Below are 21,131 nucleotides of genomic sequence, written 5' to 3'. Positions count from 1 at the left end.
GATCAAACGATTGAATGATGAACTAATATAGATACTAAGGAGTGGATTGGTTCACTAAAACTCCGACGTAGTTAAATCTACATTGATGGACAGGGGATCAAATTATTTTTATATCGCCGATTTAAGACTACTCTAAATCTTTGAACGATTTTTAAAAAAATATGTATCTATATAATTTAAATTACCAGTTGTACAAAACCCATTGTGATATATTTTACAAATGGCATGTGGTTTAACCTGGTACATTTTTAATTAGTAAGGCTCTATTATTCTAATTAATTATTTGTATTTCAGTTTACACGTCAAAGAATATATGCAATCTTTACAATAGCCAAGTCAGTTTTATTTTTCATTTATAAAATGTTAAATCTAACTTTTGACCAAATTTAAACTTTTTTTTTTAATGCACCAAAAATGTTTGGCTTTTTTATAACATCTCGAGTTGAAGGAAGAAATAATTTGTACAACATCCATGTCAAGGTATGTTCAAACGGCAGAGCGTTCTTCTGATTACCCGAAACTCTCGAGTTCGACACGAATCCGTATGACTTGCCTGAGTCCACCCAACTCTGATGGGTACCCGGCTCATGTCAGGGAAAGTAAAGACCACCATATTATCCCTTTATATGCCGAGGGCATAGAAACAGGTGAACTCTACTTCACCTGCTACATGGACAGTCAGGTTCGATAGGGATCTTAAGTTATGCAAATCTCAAATATACGAAAATCGGAGGTTTAGAATATGTTCGGGTTAGAGAATTGTAGTATTTTTTTTTTCAATTTGAAAAATCTCTATTTAGAACTTCAGTCCCCTTACAAATATACTACTTTACCCCCCCCCCCCCCCTGCAACCCACAAACACAAACTTTGTCCACCACCCAGCTCACACTTACACACCTACTTCACTCCCCCTCCCCTCCCTAACACACAAACTGCCCCCCCCCCCCCCCGTTTTATTTAATGAACTTGTCAGTGGCCATATTTTTGCTCCATCTCCTCAGATTTGTCTCCCCGGGGCAGACGTCCTTTTATCTTCAGCAGCCCGGCCCGGCGCCCCGCCCGGCGCCCCGTCACATAGTCTATGACGCAGTCAAACAACAAAGGGACATAATCAGCGAGCCAACAAAGCGAGATAATCAGTTAGACAACAAAGCGAGCTAATCAGATAGACAGACTGTAAGTAGTTTGGAAAACGCTCATTAAAAAATATATAGAAGGAAGTTAGGGTCCTTTTATGTACCTTAGCGGTGCCGTATTAAAGTTAGTTTTGTGGCTTCACCAGTTCTAATTCTACTCCAAACCTGGACCTAACTCTAACCCTAACTAGGCCTAACACTAAGCCATAATTCTAGCCCTAACTCTAGCTTTAACTCTAGCTCTAACTCTAGCCCTAACTCTAGCCCTAACCCTAGCCTTAACTCTAGCCTTAACTCTAGCCCTAACTCTAGCCCAAGCTCTAGCCCTAATTCTAGCCCTAACTCTAGCCCTAGCCCTAACTCTAGCCCTAATTCTAGCCCTAACCCTAACTCTAGCCCTAATCCTAGCCCTAACTCTAGCCCTAATTCTAGCCCTAACTCTAGCCCTAACCCTAGCCCTAACTCTACCCCTAGCCCTAGCCCTAGCCCTAACCCTAACCCTAGCCCTAACTCTAGCCCTAGCCCTAAACCTAGCCCTAACTAGCCCTAGCCCTAACTCTAGCCCTAGCCCTAACCCTAGCCCTAAATAGCCCTAGCCCTAGCCCTAACCCTAGCCCTAAATAGCCCTAGCCCTAGCCCTAACCCTAGCCTTAACTCTAGCCCTAATTCTAACCCTAACTCTAGCCCTAGCCCTAACTCTAGCCCTAACCCTAGCCCTAACTCTACCCCTAGCCCTAGCCCTAGCCCTAACCCTAACCCTAGCCCTAACTCTAGCCCTAGCCCTAACCCTAGCCCTAACTAGCCCTAGCCCTAGCCCTAACTCTAGCCCTAGCCCTAACCCTAGCCCTAACTAGCCCTAGCCCTAGCCCTAACTCTAGACCTAACTCTAGCCCTAACTCTAGCTCTAACCCTAGCCCTAAGCATGATCAAAAAGTATCGATACTTTTTTATTTTGTTCCGTCTAGGAAATAAGACGAATCGACACCAGAAATAATATAATACGAAGAGCAATGTAAAAATACAGTTCTAAAGAGCTATAGAAAAATACAGTTCTAAAGAGCAATATAAAAATACAGTTCTAAAGAGCAATGTAAAAATACAGTTCTAAAGAGCAATGTAAAAATACAGTTCTAAAGAGCAATGTAAAAATTCAGTTCTAAAGAGCAATATAAAAATACAGTTCTAAAGAGCAATGTAAAAATACAGTTCTAAATTTTAATAGGAAGCGCAATGTAAAAATACAGTTCTTAATAGGAAGCGCAATATAAAAATACAGTTCTAAATCGGAAGCGCAATACAAAAATACAGTTCTAAATAGGAAGCGCAATATAAAAATACAGTTCTAAATAGGAAGCGCAATATTAAAATTCAGTTCTAAATAGGAAGCGCAATATAAAAATACAGTTCTAAATAGGAAGCGCAATATAAAAATACAGTTTCAAATAGGATGAGCAATGGAAAAATCTAAATATCGGCCCCTAGCTAGGCCCATATGTGGCTTTGGTTCGTTGTAATACGAATGTGATAACACGTTCTGTGCACGTAGTAAGTGTTAAGAAATAAATAGTAGCTCTACCACTAAGCATAATGAAGGTCGAGTAAATTAGTGACTTATAAAATCACAACTTGACCGAATGTATTTCTGACTTACAAAAACATTTTTAATTGAGTAGGTAAGACAACTGTTAAGACATAAAGCCATCACTTTACTCAACATTTAGATCACTTTAAAAACAGTTGATCGAATCGATTGATGACTCAAAAATCAGGTGATCGAACATATTGGTGACTTATTAACTGACTGACTACATTTGCGACTAAAAAGAAAGCCAGTTATTTGCTAGATTTAACAATGTATTGTTGTAGAGTTGTAGAGAGCTTGGAATGGAAAAATTAGACTAGAAAGATTCAGCACAACTTTTTATTTGACAAGTCAGTATAATATAACACTAACCCCATACATACAATTTAATTCGTTAATGAAATAAAGCGGGAGTGATCTCCCCTAAACTTTCTCGAATACTCTTATATAACACTACGGGGATGGCAACTCGGGATATGGGCGTGATCTTTAATCAGTTTTTACATACTTAAACTTTTTAAAATAAAGCGGGAGTGATCTCCCATAAACTATACTCGAATATAACACTACTTATTCTTAAACTTTGTTAAAAATAGAATAGAATCTTGTAGAAAAAAGAATTGCGCGCAAATTGAACGGCATAAAATATGTGTATAATAGTTCGGAATACTAGTACTTTATAAATTAGTATGCGTTTTTTGAGAAGTCGGAAATAATGTCAAGTTCAAGTACTACTTCCGGTCAACGGAAATTACTCAAAATTTGAAAGAAGTCAGAGAATTAGATTTTACTTATGTGAAATTTCGTTTATCTATCTGAAACAGTACTCAAGTTTTAGGCTTTTGAATAACCAAAAGTAGAATAAGTTCCACTTTCGGTTATCGGAAATCGCTGAAAAGTTGATACAGAACTACAAATTTGATATAATACATATATATGAAATTTCATCAACCTCGCTGTAACGGTACTCAGGTTATCGTGTTCACGGAGACACACACACACACACACACATACACACACACACACACACACATACGGACAAAGTTGCTAATCTATATTTTTCCGACTCAGGGGGTGTAAAACGTAGAGATTTTGATTATTTTTTTAGCACTTCGTATACGAGAAAGTAAAAAACAGGTTATAGTAATTAAGCAGTGAGTAAATAAATGTACAAGGTTGTGTGAGCATAAAAGTTTGGGGTTACTAGTATTAGGGCAACTAAAATGTAAACGTAAACAGTAAACAATTTCTTTCAGGCATTTCTTCTAAAAAATGTACTGAAAGAAACCGTGAACGCAAATCAAAAGGAATCAGCCTTATTCTTTAGTCTTAATTAACTAATTAGTATTTTTTTAAAAATCAAAATTAATTGTAAAAAAATATTAAAGTAAAACCAAGGGCTTGATTAACAATTTAAGCCAATTGAGACCAATATAAAAATGTAGTATCAACCATTTCGCTAAATGTAACAAGAAAACTTTTGACTTACCCCAACTACTGACATCATGAAACAAGAAAACTTTTGACTTACCCCAACTACTGATATCATGAGACAAGAAAACTTTTGACTTACCCCAACTACTGACATGAGACAAGAAAACTTTTGACTTACCCCAACTACTGACATGAGACAAGAAAACTTTTGACTTACCCCAACTACTGACATCATGAAACAAGAAAACTTTTGACTTACCCCAACTACTGACATCATGAGACAAGAAAACTTTTAACTTACCCCAACTACTGACATCATGGGTGATGTGTAGCCGATGTCGGAGTTTTCTCCTGGTAAATCTGGAAACTGACTTTTGTCAGATTCACCTACGTCATCCAAATCCTGGCGTAATTCAGTATTCCACAAATGTTGAGTAACAGTTGTCGAGTAATAAATGTTGAGTTACTAACAAATTGTTGAGGGAGAATTGTTAACCAACTACTAAAACTTCTTCGTCTGAACTATCAGCGTCGTTGTAAGCAATCAGATTGTAATTAGTGAACACAATCACTCCTGTCCTCTACTCCACCTGGTCAGGGTGTGACTGATCTGACTAGTAAACAAACTGAGCTGTATCCATATTTCCAGGTGACGACAGTTCCAGAAATGACTCGAATGTTCTATCTAGGCTTCTTGAAAAATTATTGATTTCTTAAAAGTCGATACATGTCTTCCATGTTAAACGTGTTTATTCCTGTAAGTCGGTGATTAGCGTTCTAAAGTTGGCTGATGAGTGGTTTGAATTCAAATTATAGATGGAAAAAGCTTAGCGATTTCTATTTTCAACTTTGAAGAAATGAGAAATGTTTTAACGCTTAAATAAACGTAACGCTTTCGAAACAAATTTCATTTCGAATACCAAATATAGTTAAATTTGTGTAATTAATTATATATTTCTAATTATTTTAATTTAATCTTAATTTATTTTTGTAATTAATTTATAATCTGAATATGTCAGTAATTATAAATAAACGCACACAATTATAAAGTGAAGTATAAAAGAATTCCAAATATTGAACTCGTAAAAGTTCAAACTGGTGACACATAAGTCACAACTCCGATAAGAATCTTGTGGTTAAAAGTTAGTGAATGTTTCCTTACCCCTGCCGAGTATATATCTAACACCGTACTAACGGCTGGAGTAATGGCCAGGGACTATCACGTGATCTGCTCCTGCTGCAAGCCTAGACTGGAGATGTTGAGACGGTGGGTGAGGCGTCACAAGGATCAGCGCTAACTCTGGGGTCTAGGTGCGAACACTGGGGCGCATCATTTCAATTCTTGTGTCTTCCTCTGTCAGTGTTGAAATGTAGCCCTCCATAGAATCAACCAGCGGCGTCTCTAGCAGTAGCTACCTCTAGCAGCGGGCTACCTCTGCAAGTGTATCGTGGTTTGACTAGGCAAAAGATTATGAAAAGCCGCCGCCCCGCCCTCCCCGCCCTAAATATAGACGGGGTTTAGTAATGATTGCAGTGGAGCCAATCACAGGGCGGCGTTGGGGGACGGATAATTCTACCCTCTCGCGCTGGAGAACTCTGCAATTTTCCCGGCAGCCGTCACACGTCGGGACACGCCCACACGTCGCTTCCTGCTTGAACCCAACCACACGCCCACACGTCGCTTCCTGCTTGAACCCAACCTCCCCACGTCCGCCTTCATATTGTCCGTGCTTACAGCATGTGTTGCAAGTTTCAAATGGTTTTATCAGAGGTGTGGAGGTGGGTGGGGTGGGGGAGAGAATGAGATAATCAAGTTAATCTAAACGTATTATTTGTTAGGAGTCGCCCCCCCCCCCCTCCCAAGCGCTAGTACACTAGCCCTACAATCAAACTATCAAACAACCAACATTCTACCAAAACCAGTGCCGTTATCAAACTTGTAAGTCGCTCAGCTGAGGAAAGTAGATTTTAAAATGTTGGATGTTTGGTGTAAGAGTACAGTATCTACACCACTAGTGAATTGTGTGGGCACGAGAATCATGGGCATCACTTGTGGGGGATGGGGCTAAGGGCATATCCCGTGTATAGATGATCCCGTGGGCATAACATATGGGCATATGCTTCAGAAAAGATATAACTTAAAGCAACGATAGAGTTAAGGTTTTAATTCACATTCTTAAAAGTACAAGAAGTGTGTAGACAGTACCTACTTAAGTTTTAAGGCAAGGGTTCCCAACCCCGTGCCCGCGGGCGCCATGGCGCCCGCCGAACGATTCTTATGTGCCCGCGTCTCACTATTCGACAGAGACAGAATTTTTTTCATAAACATTATTGAAAGGTTGAAGGGGATGTAAATCGAAAGTTTGAAAGGGGGGGGGGGTGCAAATCGAAAATTTGAGAGGGGGGTGCTAATCGAAAGTTTTGTCCCCGGGTGACGGGAAGGGTCGCTACGCCTCTGGAAGGATTTTGTCGATTTAAAATAGGTGGTGCCCGCCACCCTACCGATATTTTAGAATGTGCTGTAGAGTAAAAAAAGGTTGGGAACCCCTGTTTTAAGGTATGGATTAAGTAATCTTCCCTCTAAGCTGCGCGGTTGCGCGGCCGCACAGTAACTTTGAACCTGCTGCGCAGTCATTTTGAAAATACAAAAAGCGCGCACACAAAAAAAAACATGTTGCTCTCACTGTTTTGCCCTTATAGGGAACGTTTGTTTTAGACCGTGTGAAAATGTATCTTATAAAAAAATAAGAGTCTACCTTCTATGAAACTTGCGAGAATAAAGTTTCGTGTACTTGGAAAGATCTACCTAAATAAAAAAAATAAAAAATAAAAATAAAAAAAAAGATTTACCTAAATCTGATCAATGTTTTGTTAATATTTTCTGACAAAGAAAGAAACTTGTAAAGGGGCTATAGGCTTAGGGGTACATGGACGGTCAAAAGTTGACATGTTTGGGCCTATGGACGGTCAAAAGTTGACATGTGTGGGTCTATGGACGGTCAAAAGTTGACAGGTGTGGGTCTATGGACGGTCAAAAGTTGACATGTGTGGGTCTATGGACGGTCAAAAGTTGACAGGTGTGGGTCTATGGACGGTCAAAAGTTGACAGGCGTTGGTCTATGGACGGTCAAAAATTGACAGGTGTGTGTCTATGGACGGTCAAAAGTTGACAGACGTGGGTCTATGAACGGTCAAAAGTTGACATTTGTGGGTATATGGACGGTCAAAAGTTGACATGTGTGGGTCTATGAACGGTCAAAAGTTGACATTAGTGGGTATATGGACGGTCAAAAGTTGACATGTGTGGGTCTATGAACGGTCAAAAGGTGACATGTGTGGGTCTATGGACGGTCAAAAGTTGACACGTGTGGGTCTATGGACGGTCAAAAGTTGACATGTGTGGGTCTATGAACGGTCAAAAGTTGACATGTGGGGGTCTATGGACGGTCAAAAGTTGACACGTGTGGGTCTATGGACGGTCAAAAGTTGACACGTGTGAGTCTATGGACGGTCAAAAGTTGACATGTGTGGGTCTATGAACGGTCAAAAGTTGACATGTGGGGGTCTATGGACGGTCAAAAGTTGACATGTGTGGGTCTATGAACGGTCAAAAGTTGACATGTGGGGGTCTATGAACGGTCAAAAGTTGACATGTGTGGAGCTATGGGCGGTCAAAAGTTGACATGTGTGGGTCTATGGACGGTCAAACATTGACTGTGCTACGATGAGACGAGTGACGTAGGCCACTGACAGAGTATTACAGAAGCTGTCGACGTGTGTTTTAATAAATAAAATCAAAGAATTTTTCTTTCAAATAGATTATGTAAATTACACAACAGTAAATTAAATAAAATACGTTTACATATCTATAGATGGTTTTGACAGTTAAAAACAGCAATAGTTTTAAGTTTTTTAACATAGATATTCACATGTTTCCGAATCCCTGGTTCAACTCAGCTCTACTTCACCTACACCATGGACCGTCAGGTTTGAAAGAGTACTTTACGTTTATTTTATTCACTTGTTATGTATACAATGCCTGAAATGGGCAGGCAAAGTGTACATATACATTCCTTTGGTGACACAATAGTCATTAATAAATTAGACTCGATCTTTGGAATTATGGGATGGCTTTGTGCCTGGTAGCAAATTGTCAAGTCAAGTACCGTTTTCACATCTCGATAGTTTTAACGAAGACAACATAGCAAAGAGTTAATATTGAGTTAGCTTAGAGTTGGGTATATAACTTAGAGGGGTAGAGTTAACATACAGTTAGCTTAGAGTTGGGTATATAACTTAGAGGGGTAGAGTTAACAGACAGTTAGCTTAGAGTTGGGTAGAGCTAACATACAGTTAGCTTAGAGTTGGGTAGAGTTAACATTGAGTTAGCTTAGAGTTGGGTAGAGTTAACATTGAGTTAGCTTAGTGTTAACAACGCCAGCCACTTTAAGTCAGATATCACCAGAGGTATCTGGTGAATGAAGGCAGGTACCACAAGGGGTATCCGGTCCCAGAGACAGTCCAGGAACCGAACACAGTCATCGGGTGCTCGAGCGCCCGCTCTACCAGTCGACCACGCATCCATGTAACAGGTGTGGCTTTACTTGCCTGGTGTGAGCTTATCTTGAGCTTACATGAGCTCACACGAGCTTAACTCTTCACGTGCAGACTTATTAGATTTTTAAAATATTCTCTAGATATGTAAAATCACTTTAGAAAAAAAAAACAATACCTAAGAAAATATTTAAAAACAACGCTATTGTTTGCTATGATGAAAAAAAATATTGTGACGTCTTTATTTAGCGTGCTAACGCTATATTGTTGCCTACACAAGCAGATTTAAAGAACTTAAGTGTTTCCTCATTAAGAGTAATTAAGAGTAATTAGTTAGGATTTAATGACATGAAAAACTCTTTTATGTACATATTTTTAACAGCACCTACTTAAGGCTACGGGTAGGCACGTGAAATGTTGAGTAATCCATTTGTAACTTCATGGCCGTTGTCCGTGGGAGGGGGGGGGGGGGGAATTCTGCTGGTAACCGGAGCATTGTGACCTCACATGTCTAATTAATTAATTTGATGAACTCGCTGGGAAACCCATGAAAAGACAGCCATGCTTTATATGTTAAGCAACTTTAACCTAATGAGCCGTGCCTACGACTACTGAAATGTATAAGGTCTAATTGGATATGTGGTTACCAGTGGGTGAAAAATCTGCCCACTGCACGAGAATTAATACCAGACTCCAAATACCGGGTTAAAAGTTGGATTTTTTTTTATTTGGAGACAATTTTTAAGAATTTATTGTTAATAAGTTTTCCTTATAACCGCAAAAAATATTTTACTATCATTTAGATTTTTTTTAAAGAAAGTTGTTCCCAAGTTCGTTATGTTGTTAAATTCATATTTTTTAGAAGTTCGCTACTATTAATTTCATCTAAAAGTTCTGATGTATAAAGTAATCGATAACTCCAGCAAGTCGCCTGTCTGCAAATTACCGCCCCTGATATGCTTGATCGGCTTTCATTGGCCACACCCCCAGCCCCGCCTCCCTGTGACGTAGATGCCGCCATGAATATTCTGAGGCCTCGCTATCGATTTATTTTTTTCTCGAGACAATCGTTGCATGTGGCAATATAACAGATATATTGCGCAGGAGGAAAAAAAATTGATTTCCAGTACCTAGTTGATGCAGTAGTGAGTATTTGGGTACAGAATGGGGGAGGGGGGATGTAGGTTGTTTTTTTTTCTCCAAAGAAATCGATGTCCCGTACAATGTTTTTTTTATTCAATTTGACCTAGCAGTGACGTAGGATAAAGTTTGGTGTATAAGTAAAGTTCCCTTTCGAGCCAGTGTTTCTTACAGACTTTTTACTCCGGTGTGGGGCGGGAGGGGGGGGGGGGGGGCGGACAACATTTTTCGAGGGGCGGACAGTATGTTTTCTATATAAATTCCATTTCGTTCGGGGGGGGGGGGGGGGAGGCGGACAGTATGTTTTTATATAAATTCCATTTCGTTCGGGGGGTGGGGGGGGGGGTAGAAACTCAGTTAAAACCTGATAGGCTCTACGGGGCGAGTGAAGTAGAGTTTACTTGTTTCTGTGACCTCGGCATATGATGAGATATAGTGTGGTCAGCACTATGCCCAGCCGCCTTTACTTACCCTAACGTGAGTTGGGTGGACTCAGGGACGGTCTACTAACTTGAACCCGGATTCGAACTCGAGACTTAGCCTACGGGTTTGCAGTCCAGCTCTCTAACGCTAGGCCACTCCGTCCCAGAGTTTGTGTATGTGTGTTATAAAATGTTTGTACACTCAAATTGTTAAGATGTCGTCCATTAAACACGTCGCGCTATTCGGACGTCCCCCCCCCCGTCCGTCCGTCCGTGAGTACCGTGCTGTGACGGAAGTACCGTGCTGTGACGGAAGTACCGTGCCAAGTTCTGTGACGGAAGTACCGTGCGACGTTCTGTGACGGAAGTACCGTGCCAAGTTCTGTGACGGAAGTACCGTGCCAAGTTCTGTGACGGAAGTACCGTGCGACGTTCTGTGACGGAAGTACCGTGCGACGTTCTGTGACGGAAGTACCGTGCCAAGTTCTGTGACGGAAGTACCGTGCCAAGTTCTGTGACGGAAGTACCGTGCGACGTTCTGTGACGGAAGTACCGTGCTGTGACGGAAGTACCGTGCGACGTTCTGTGACGGAAGTACCGTGCTGTGACGGAAGTACCGTGCCAAGTTCTGTGACGGAAGTACCGTGCTGTGACGGAAGTACCGTGCCAAGTTCTGTGACGGAAGTACCGTGCTGTGACGGAAGTACCGTGCCAAGTTCTGTGACGGAAGTACCGTGCCAAGTTCTGTAACGGAAGTACCGTGCTGTGACGGAAGTACCGTGCTGTGACGGAAGTACCGTGCTGTGACGGAAGTACCGTGCTGTGACGGAAGTACCCTGCTGTGACGGAAGTACCGTGCTGTGACGGAAGTACCGTGCTGTGACGGAAGTACCGTGCTGTAACGGAAGTACCGTGCTGTGACGGAAGTACCGTGCCAAGTTCTGTGACGGAAGTACCGTGCCAAGTTCTGTAACGGAAGTACCGTGCTGTGACGGAAGTACCGTGCCAAGTTCTGTGACGGAAGTACCGTGCTGTGACGGAAGTACCGTGCTGTGACGGAAGTACCGTGCTGTAACGGAAGTACCGTGCTGTGACGGAAGTACCGTGCCAAGTTCTGTGACGGAAGTACCGTGCCAAGTTCTGTAACGGAAGTACCGTGCTGTGACGGAAGTACCGTGCTGTAACGGAAGTACCGTGCTGTGACGGAAGTACCGTGCTGTGACGGAAGTACCGTGCTGTGACGGAAGTACCGTGCTGTAACGGAAGTACCGTGCTGTGACGGAAGTACCGTGCTGTAACGGAAGTACCGTGCTGTGACGGAAGTACCGTGCTGTGACGGAAGTACCGTGCTGTAACGGAAGTACCGTGCTGTGACGGAAGTACCGTGCTGTAACGGAAGTACCGTGCTGTGACGGAAGTACCGTGCTGTGACGGAAGTACCGTGCCAAGTTCTGTGAGGGAAGTACCATGCGATGTGCTGTGACCAGTGGCGTAGGCAGAGGGGGGTTAGGAGGTCATAACCCCCCCCCCATAGACCCCTCGGTATATATATATATAAAAAGTATGAGGCGTGTGCAAATCGAAAATTTGGGGGGGGGGGGGTGCAAATCGAAAGTTTGAAGGGGGGGGGGTGCAAATCAAAAGTTTGAGGGGGGGTGTAAATCGAAACTTTGAGGGGGGGGGTGCAAATCGAAACTTTGTCCCCGGGTAAAAATTGGAACCCCCCCCCCCCCCCTTAAGACGATCCTGGCTACGCCACTGGCTGTGACGGAAGTACCGTGCTGTAACGGAAGTACCGTGCTGTGACGGAAGTACCGTGCTGTGACGGAAGTACCGTGCTGTGACGGAAGTACCGTGCTGTGACGGAAGTACCGTGCTGTGACGGAAGTACCGTGCTGTGACGGAAGTACCGTGCTGTGACGGAAGTACCGTGCTGTGACGGAAGTACCGTGCTGTGACGGAAGTACCGTGCTGTGACGGAAGTACCGTGCTGTGACGGAAGTACCGTGCTGTGACGGAAGTACCGTGCTGTGACGGAAGTACAGTGCCACGGATCCATGTAATTTGTCTGTGCGTGTGGGGGGGGGGGGGGGGGGGGGATAAAATATTTAAAAATTATTTTAACATGATTTGTTATGCTCCTTTGCTATAGTAACATCAGAATAAGTAGACTGATAAATTACTTCCATGTATATCATGATGTCTGACATGTTTTATCTGATGGTGTATCTGTCCGCATGATTTGAAAGCTTGACTGCAATCAGCTATGTTCATGCCAGTGTTAATGCTAGTTCACAGGGTTTTCATAAAAAAAAAAAAAATGCCTACTCCTACTCAAGTAAACAATTTTTGCGAGTTCACAGGGTTTTCATTTAAAAAAATGCCTACTCCTACTCCAGTAAACAATTTTTGCGACTATTCTGGAAATAACGGTCGAGGATTAGACCATTCAAAACATTTGCTTTTCGTTACGGTTTTTGGTTTCTTTTTTGTTGTTGTTGATTTTTTATTTTTGTTTGCTTATGTTTTGATTTAAATAAATGAGTTTTTGTTACAGTTGGTGGGGAATAATAGACAATATTTTACCAATTCAGAAGCACATTAGTTAATTTGTATGAGGGAATGATGTAATAGATAATGTGAAAGTGTTTTAGTGTTTATGTATTTTAAATAGTCAAATATAAAATTACGTTGTGTTTAAATATACATTTAAATCGTTTCAGAAATAACAGTATTTTATATAATATAGAAATAATTATTAACTATTTTATATTATTTAACTTGTTGATTTTTAAATTATATTTTACAAACAATTGGAATATAATTTTTAGTTGCCTCCCCTAATTACAATTTTAATGGGTGAATGGCAGAAATTTGTGTATTGTAATGCGAATGAACAATTCTCTCCACATCATATTTATACTAAGACTCTCATTCAATCCTGTACTGTAACTCCACCATTAAATTTAAAGTTTTCTTTTATCCGTAGTAAATCGTCGTGTATTGATTTTCAGTCATGGCTTACCATGTTATATTTAGTGTTATATTTTGGAATCAAACAATAGCATTAGCCTAAATTAAACAATGTACGTCATCAACCGCCTTCATTTAACTTACATGTGAGGTTGGGCGAAGAATTGGATGTATATGTGTGTGATGAATTAGATGTATGTGTGAGTGATGAATTTGATGTATGTGTGTAAGTGTGTGTGAGTGATGAATTGGATGCATGTTAGAGTGATGAATTGGATGTATGTGAGTGAAGAATCGGATGTATGTGTGAGTGATGAATTGGATGTATGTGTGAGTGATGAACTAGATGTTATTAAAAAAAACCACTCTAGCTTTGAGTTAGCTTTAGTTTACAGCCTCTAGCCCACGCTGTTGTAGACACACACAAAATGGTGGGCAATGAGGACGGGATGGGGGGGGGGAACACAAATGTGAAACTGTGATTTCACAGCAACTATGTTATTTCATGTAATATCACAGAAATTATGTGAAATCACAGAAACTGTGATTTCACATAAAACTATATCATATCACAGCAACTATAAGATTTCACAGAAACTATGTGATTTCATAAAAATCGTGTGATTCCATAGAAACTTAACAGAAACCAGAAACTATATCACATCACAGCAACTATATGATTTCACAGAACTATGTGATTTTACAGAAACTGATTTCACAGAACTATGTGTTTTCACATAAACTATGTGATTTCACATAGACTATGTGATTTGCCCGCTCAGCTGAGTATTTGGTTTCCCTTATCATATGACATCAATTTAACACTTTTCCTCTTCAGTTTTATAGGCATATAGCACAGCGAGGGACACTCGAGTATAATGTTCATTCTTTAATATGTAAAATATATTGTAGGCGTTTCTGCATCCATTTTCTATTTCTTTTAAGTAGTCCTATATACCACACAGACCGCTGTACATCAAAATGTCTCCATCATTTACCTATGTGATATATGTATATTCAAGATACCGTTTTCCACCTCCAATTTCTAGTATATCTTCTCCATTGAAACTGTTTCTATTCACCTTAAGCTCTAATATATCCGATTTCTCGAGGCGACTAAGAGTGTCTTGTTATGATCTATATCTTGTCTTGTACGGGCCAAATTTTTTTTTAGTTTAGTCAATTGTGTGGCTATTACCTTGTCTGGCTCCGTTTGGGGAAAAATAATTTGACTCGCGCGAATAGGGGGGATTACTCTTATGACAGTTCTAAAGCGCATGGGTTGTCTTCCCATTGTCCTGGTGGGAAATCCCGTGGGATCTATATTTAGATATTGTTTTCAAATAAGGGAAAGAACTAACCACACGGTACGGAGACCTTCGGGGAGTTGAATATTCGCACGGAGATTTTATGAGAGGTGATTTGATTTGGGCGCTATTCCCAGACGGTACACCTCTTCCCCTGTCACCCCAAGTGCGAATTAGCCCCTTTTTTGGTAAAGGTATACCTGGTTATTATTTGAAGTGACACCCACGGTTAGATTAGAAATCACAACAGTTACGGGGATTAGCTGTATCCCGATACTGGCCATAGCAGCATGCACCATATTTTCATCAGGCTGTCTAGGCCGTACCTCAGTGTGGGGACCCGGGGCGACGGGTAACGGTAGTTCCAATGGCCGACGGTGTAAGCATTATTGTTGAGTGGATTAAGGGATTAGGGTTAATCTCCGCTGCCCGTCCGTGGATTACGGGGACGACGCCGTGATGACGGCAGGCGGGTTGGGGGAAGCTGCGTCGGTGTCACTGCAAATAGATCATTACCTGACGGGTGTAGGGGTCATTTGTTGAAGGGGGGGGGGGGGGGGCGGGGGGGTCGTCGTAGAGGAGTGGGACTGGGCGTAATAAACTTGGGTGGGGGGGAGGGAGTAGGAAGATACTGGATGGCATGGGAAGTACTGGGCATTATTAGAGTAAGGGGTATGGAGTCGTACTGGGCATCATAATGGGCATGAGGGGGCATGGAGTCGTACGCAGTGGGCATCATTAGGGGATAAGAGCATTGGAAGTACTGGGCATCTTTTGGGGCTGAGGACATGGGAAGTACTCGGCATCATTATAGTAGGGGGCATGGAAAATACTGGGCATCTTTAGTGGATGGGGGAGGTATGGGAAGTACTGGACATTAATTATTAGGTGGTGTGATATGGGAAATACTGGGCGTCACTATGGTTGGGGGGGGGGAGGAATCATAGTGGGCGTCCCAGTGTTAGCACAATTGGGAAGATACCAGTCGGTCTAAAGACCTTTAGAAATCACCGGATAGTTTTTTTCCAAGAGATTTGTGGTTCAATAGGCGTAAATTGGTCGGCTGGCGCCTAGCTGGGGACAGACAGCTATAAATAGCTGCAAACTTAAATAATTTATTGTTGTCCCCCCTGATATAATCCAATGATTGGCTCTAGAATTACAGCATTACCAAAAAAACAGAACCATAAAAAAATGGAAAAAAAATACTATTCTTTTTTATTCCAAATTTTCTAGCTATGTTAGTTTTGTAAACATTTTTTTTAGCCCGATGTTTGTTTTTGAATTCGAGAGAAAGCTATGCTGATTTTTATCGAGGGGAAGTTGTTTTTTTTTTTTTAATTTTGTTGAAAGCTGAGGCTACCATGGAATAGAACTTTTTTTTTTAAATGTAAAGGAGTAGGCAAGGGATGTGTAAATGATTAGGCAAGGTATGGGATGTGGAAAGGATTAGGAAAGGGATGTTGAAGGGAGTAGGCAAGTGATGTACTGGTATTCGCTGACTGAGTTTTATTCCAGAAAGTTGTGAAGACGTCCGCATCATGTACAGGCCCAAAAGGTGTTCAGCAATGTTTGAAATAGAAATACAAAGGGAGACAATCTAGTATGACATGGGCTACATTCAGAGGCGTAGCGAGGGGGGGGGGCGGGGGGTGCGGACCGCACCTGGTGACACCATTTAGGGGGGTGACATCAAGGCAAAAAATAGTAAAATATATAGAGAAAATTTTGAGGGGGGGGGGAGCAAATCGAAAGTTTGAGGGGGGGGGGGGGTCGAATCGAAAGTTTGAGGGGGGTTGCAAATCGAAAATTTGAAGTTTGTCCCCGGGAAGAGTCGCCACGCCTCTGGGGAGGGGGGTGACACCATTAAGTACCGCAACGGGTGACACCCGACCTCGCTACGCCACTGGCTACATTAATTTACTGGATTAAGTTTGAGTTTGTGTTTTCGTTTATGTTTGTGTTTGCTTTTGCTTTTGAGTTTGTGTTTACTTTTTGGGTTTGGGTTTGTGTTTTGGTTTTGGTTTTGGTTGGTTGTGGTTAGGGTTAATTCGAAAGGTAATATATTTCCTAAAGTCGGGCAATGCCGGGTATATGCTGCTTAATAAACACACAAGTCATAGTCCTTAACTGATAGGTTTTTCACAGAGGCCAGTGCAGGGCCTGGCCGGGACGGTGTATATAACCATACACCTCTGGTTACACTAAGATGTCTTCAGATCAAACTCGGTGAAATCGAAACCGACAGAACAAGCAACAGACACGCCCACCAGCCACGTGACAAAAAAATTAGCATGCGAACTCAAAACAAATGTACAGTTCTCTCTATCACCGCGCCATTACAGGCTGGATGTCACGTGATCAGTCAGCTGATATATCACGTGGTCTGGTGTAGGTTACAACCACCGGTCCGATCCATTAGCCAGCTGATAGCCGGTAGTTTGGCCCGTCATACAGCATCAGATACGTCATCCAACATGAGACAGTCGTGGAGGCATTGGACAACTCATGCAGCCTCAGACACGTAGATGGTGTTATCTCCCATCATTGGGTTAAATAAGCCTATATTGATAGTTATCTCCCTTTAGATAGTTTCACTAACTGTAGAGTTAACATTCCGAGTGTTTGCTATGGATTTTTTTTACTAGGAGACAATTTATACACACCGGCCTTTGATAAATCAAGCTATGTAACTGCTGACTGTAACATAATGGATGTAGGTGGTGTTTTCGATTACCTCCCTGTATGGTGTACATTTTTTACTTAACAGGTGAAATGTATATTTCTATCCGTGACCGCTTGTTTATAGAATTGGATGCGAAAATATTTAAATGGCGTCAATGTCATTAATTGTGCCAATCAAGCTATTTCCGAATATCTATGTATTTTCAAAATCATTTATGCCAAAACATACCCCAAAAATATAAACACAGAACAACAGCAAAAAAATCTTGATTTAACGATATTTAATCTGAGATCAACAAAAAAGTCGGGGAAAAGTCTGTCTCAAGCGCAACATAAAAAACCGATGAACTTAAATCACCCCAAGGAACTCCCACGCCTAGCTAGATATCTGCATATCGGCTGAGCTGCCATTATCGGACTATGATGTCATCAGATGTTGATATAAATAATCAATGAAGTGCTAGTTCTGTTACCCTTCATCATCATGTTGATACAAATGATAAATGAAATGCTAGTTCTGTAATTCTGATCGTCATGTTAATATAATTGACTGGACAAAGCTGCAAATAACGTTTTTAATATTACACCAAATCTAAGCAGTTTCTCCCCCCCCCCCCTCCCCCACCCCACCTCGCCTCAGAGCACAATAGAAAAAAAATAATGTATATACAAGATATATACTAATCAGTTTCATTCTTGTTTCGCGGTTTTTATTAGAAATAAATGGAACCCGGATAATAAATTTTAACTCCAATTTGTTTTTAGGAGCGTCAAATTTAATTATAAAAAGAAATCAGACACTGATTTTAGAGATCACACAATTCTTCGTATTAAAAAAAACTGATTTCATACAGATTTCTATACTATTTCTTATGCAATAAAGGACTTGAAGATTCTACCAAATTCTGCCTTCTCAAAGAACTATATCATCATACAAATTCCTGAAAGGAACACACTTTTTTGGTCAGTTAGTTTTTTTGTTTTTTTTTAATTTAGATATAAATTATTTTCTTTTACACACGGACGCTGTCAGATGTTCGTTTCCGATATTTCTCTGTCCGTTTAGAAATGTACAAAGTTATCTCCGTACACTACTTTGAAAATGTTCGCGATGTTTCGACAATCTAAATCTACCTCATGTATTGTGGAACTCAAATAAAAAGCTCGCTTTGGTTGTTATGGGTTTCAAGTAGGCCTACATGGTATATTTCGGTCTAGATATTTTATCGCTGAGTATTTTAATTTTTTCGTAACATTTAGTTAGTAAATGTGTTTTTTTTTTTAGATTCTTCTCTATAAAATAATTTGACAAACAGCAAATGAGAAAATATGTTATAGCTAAGATTACTTAATATAAAAAATGTGCTAGTTACATTCTCTATAAAATGATTTAACAAACTGCAAAGGAAAAAATATGTTATACTTTAGATTACTTAATATAAAATTGTGTTAGTTACACCCCAATTAAAATTTTGAAGTAATTAAAGGAAACAATCCGTAAATATTCTTCACGAGAATGATCAACAGAGAGATTAATTCGATAGAAATCACGTTCTAAATTGAGTTTATAGTTTAGTACATTTCAATTAAGATTTTATGATTAATTGTCATAGAATTTCTTAGAATTTAATTTAGCTTGATTACAAAATCTTTATTCGTGAACATGAAAAAGTTAACATTTGTGTTAACAATCTTCTATGTATTCGCATTTTATTTCATAGAAAATATGTACTGACTAACGCAATATGCATATATTACCCAACACATAATCAATAGAAAAAATTAATATTCACCCTCATATTAAAAAAGTGCGAAGTATTATTTTAAACCGTTTAAAAATGTGTTAAATGTTGTGACCCTGTAGGATTACCGTAACATATCTCTTGATTAGGCTGACTTTACTTTTTAACACGTCTTTAGATTTTAATTGATCCTTGTAAACTTTATTGATACATGAAAATTGTGATAGATCTGATTTGAATTAAACATGCATGCCAAAAACAACGGATTTTATGTAGAATGTAAAAATTATTGCGAGATTTAAGATAAGGGTAGCAGACAAAACTACCAGAAAAATCACTGACGCGTAACGAAAAGTGTTAATATAAATCACTATGTGTGTCTTATTATGACATACAATTAGTATTTTTTAAACTTAATAAAAAAAAAGACTTGAAAAAAGACGGAGTTTTTAAAAGTATGAGTGTATTTGAGCCAACTCCTACTTCACCCATGCTATCTAGCCATACGTTAGATTCTCGTCAGTATCCTCCATAACAGATTTCTTTTTTTTTTTTTTTTACTGTCGCTGAATATCCGTAACAAGTTGACTATAGCTACTGGTTTGTGAATGAAAGTGATGCTTCATATTGTGCAGTGCCACTTTAAAAAATTAAATTTCTGTTGTTTGTTTTTGTGAGGTTTTTACTTTCTCGTATATACGTAGTATAGAGAAAGTATTGTAATCGTGCAAAAAAAAAAAATCGAGATTTTTACAAATCTCGACGTTTTACACCTCACTGATACGGAAAAACATAATTTTGCAATCTTGTCCGTATGTCTGTGTGTGTGTGTGTCTGTGTGTGTGTCTGTCCGTGTGTAAACACGATAACTTGAGTACCGTTACAGCTAGGTTGATGAAATTTCATATATAAGTATTTTATCAAAATCGTAGATCCGTATCAACTTTTGAGCGATTTCCGATAACCGGAAGTGGTACTTTTCCTACTTTGAATTTTTTAAAAGCCTATAACTTGAGTACTATTTCAGATAGATAAATGAAATTTCACATGTAAGTAAAAGATCTTATTCTCTACCTTCTGTTAAATTTTGAGTAATTTCCGTTGACTGGAAGTAGTAATTTACGCTACTTCCGATTTCTCAAAAAACTAATGTAAATTTTAAAAGTACTAATAATATTGCGCACTATTATGCGCTTTTTTTATTTGCGTTCACTTGGTGTGCAATTAATTTGTCTACGAGATTTTATTCTATTTTTAAAACTTTAAGTATTTAAAATGGATTAAAAATCATGTCTATAGCCCGAGTTTCCATCCCCTGTTATTTTATATAAGAATATTCGAGAAAGTTTAGGGGAGATCACTCCCGGTTTATTTTCTCTAAATATGGTGACATGAACAAAATCTACATACATTTTTAGACTTGATCGAACTAAAAGGCTAATGGTTTATTCACCTCCCCACTCCCACTCTGTTCGCCCCCTACCCCCACCCACGAACCCCCAACCGATTTACCCATTGAATCATCCCGAGAGGGCTGGGGCCATCTATCCGGGCAGGCAGGAGGAAAATTACCGCCCTGTCCGGCCACTCCGGATAAATCACAGTGATTGAAGCGTCCACGGGAACAAGAAGGATGGATTGTGGAAGCGCTCCACCCCGCTCTACCCCCGCTCCTCCATACAACTCAATCCTACCCGCCTCACTACTTGTCTCAATATATATGTATGTGTGTTCGTGTGCGCGTGCTTGCATGCGTGTGTGCGTGCGTGTGTGTGTGTGTGTATGTGTTGGGGAGGGGAGGGGAAGCGGGAATTGGTTGAAGTAAATTGAATCATTGTGTTGAGTCTATTTAGTCAATTGTATTTCTATTATTCTTGTATTATGAACAGTTATATGTCACCATTTAGGACGTGACTGTCACATTTAGGGCTGGTACAACATGACCATATTCACAAAAAGGGCGAGCAATCTCTACTTGACTATAAAAACCCAACCTGCGAGCACTTCTAGGTTTTAGCTCTAGCCACCCCACTTACACCCCCCCCCCCACCCACCCCACCCCTACCCTATCACCGACAACGTCAAATGATCCCCCTGCAACCACGTACCCGGAATAATGCTAGAATTGTTTCCCCTTGGTTGGTTTCCCATAATT

The sequence above is a fragment of the Physella acuta genome, unplaced genomic scaffold (assembly GCF_028476545.2).
Source record: "Physella acuta isolate Inbredline_101_S28 unplaced genomic scaffold, ASM2847654v3 ptg002303l, whole genome shotgun sequence".
In the NCBI taxonomy this organism is placed as follows: Eukaryota; Metazoa; Mollusca; class Gastropoda; family Physidae; genus Physella; species Physella acuta.
This window is presented reverse-complemented; position numbering follows the sequence as displayed.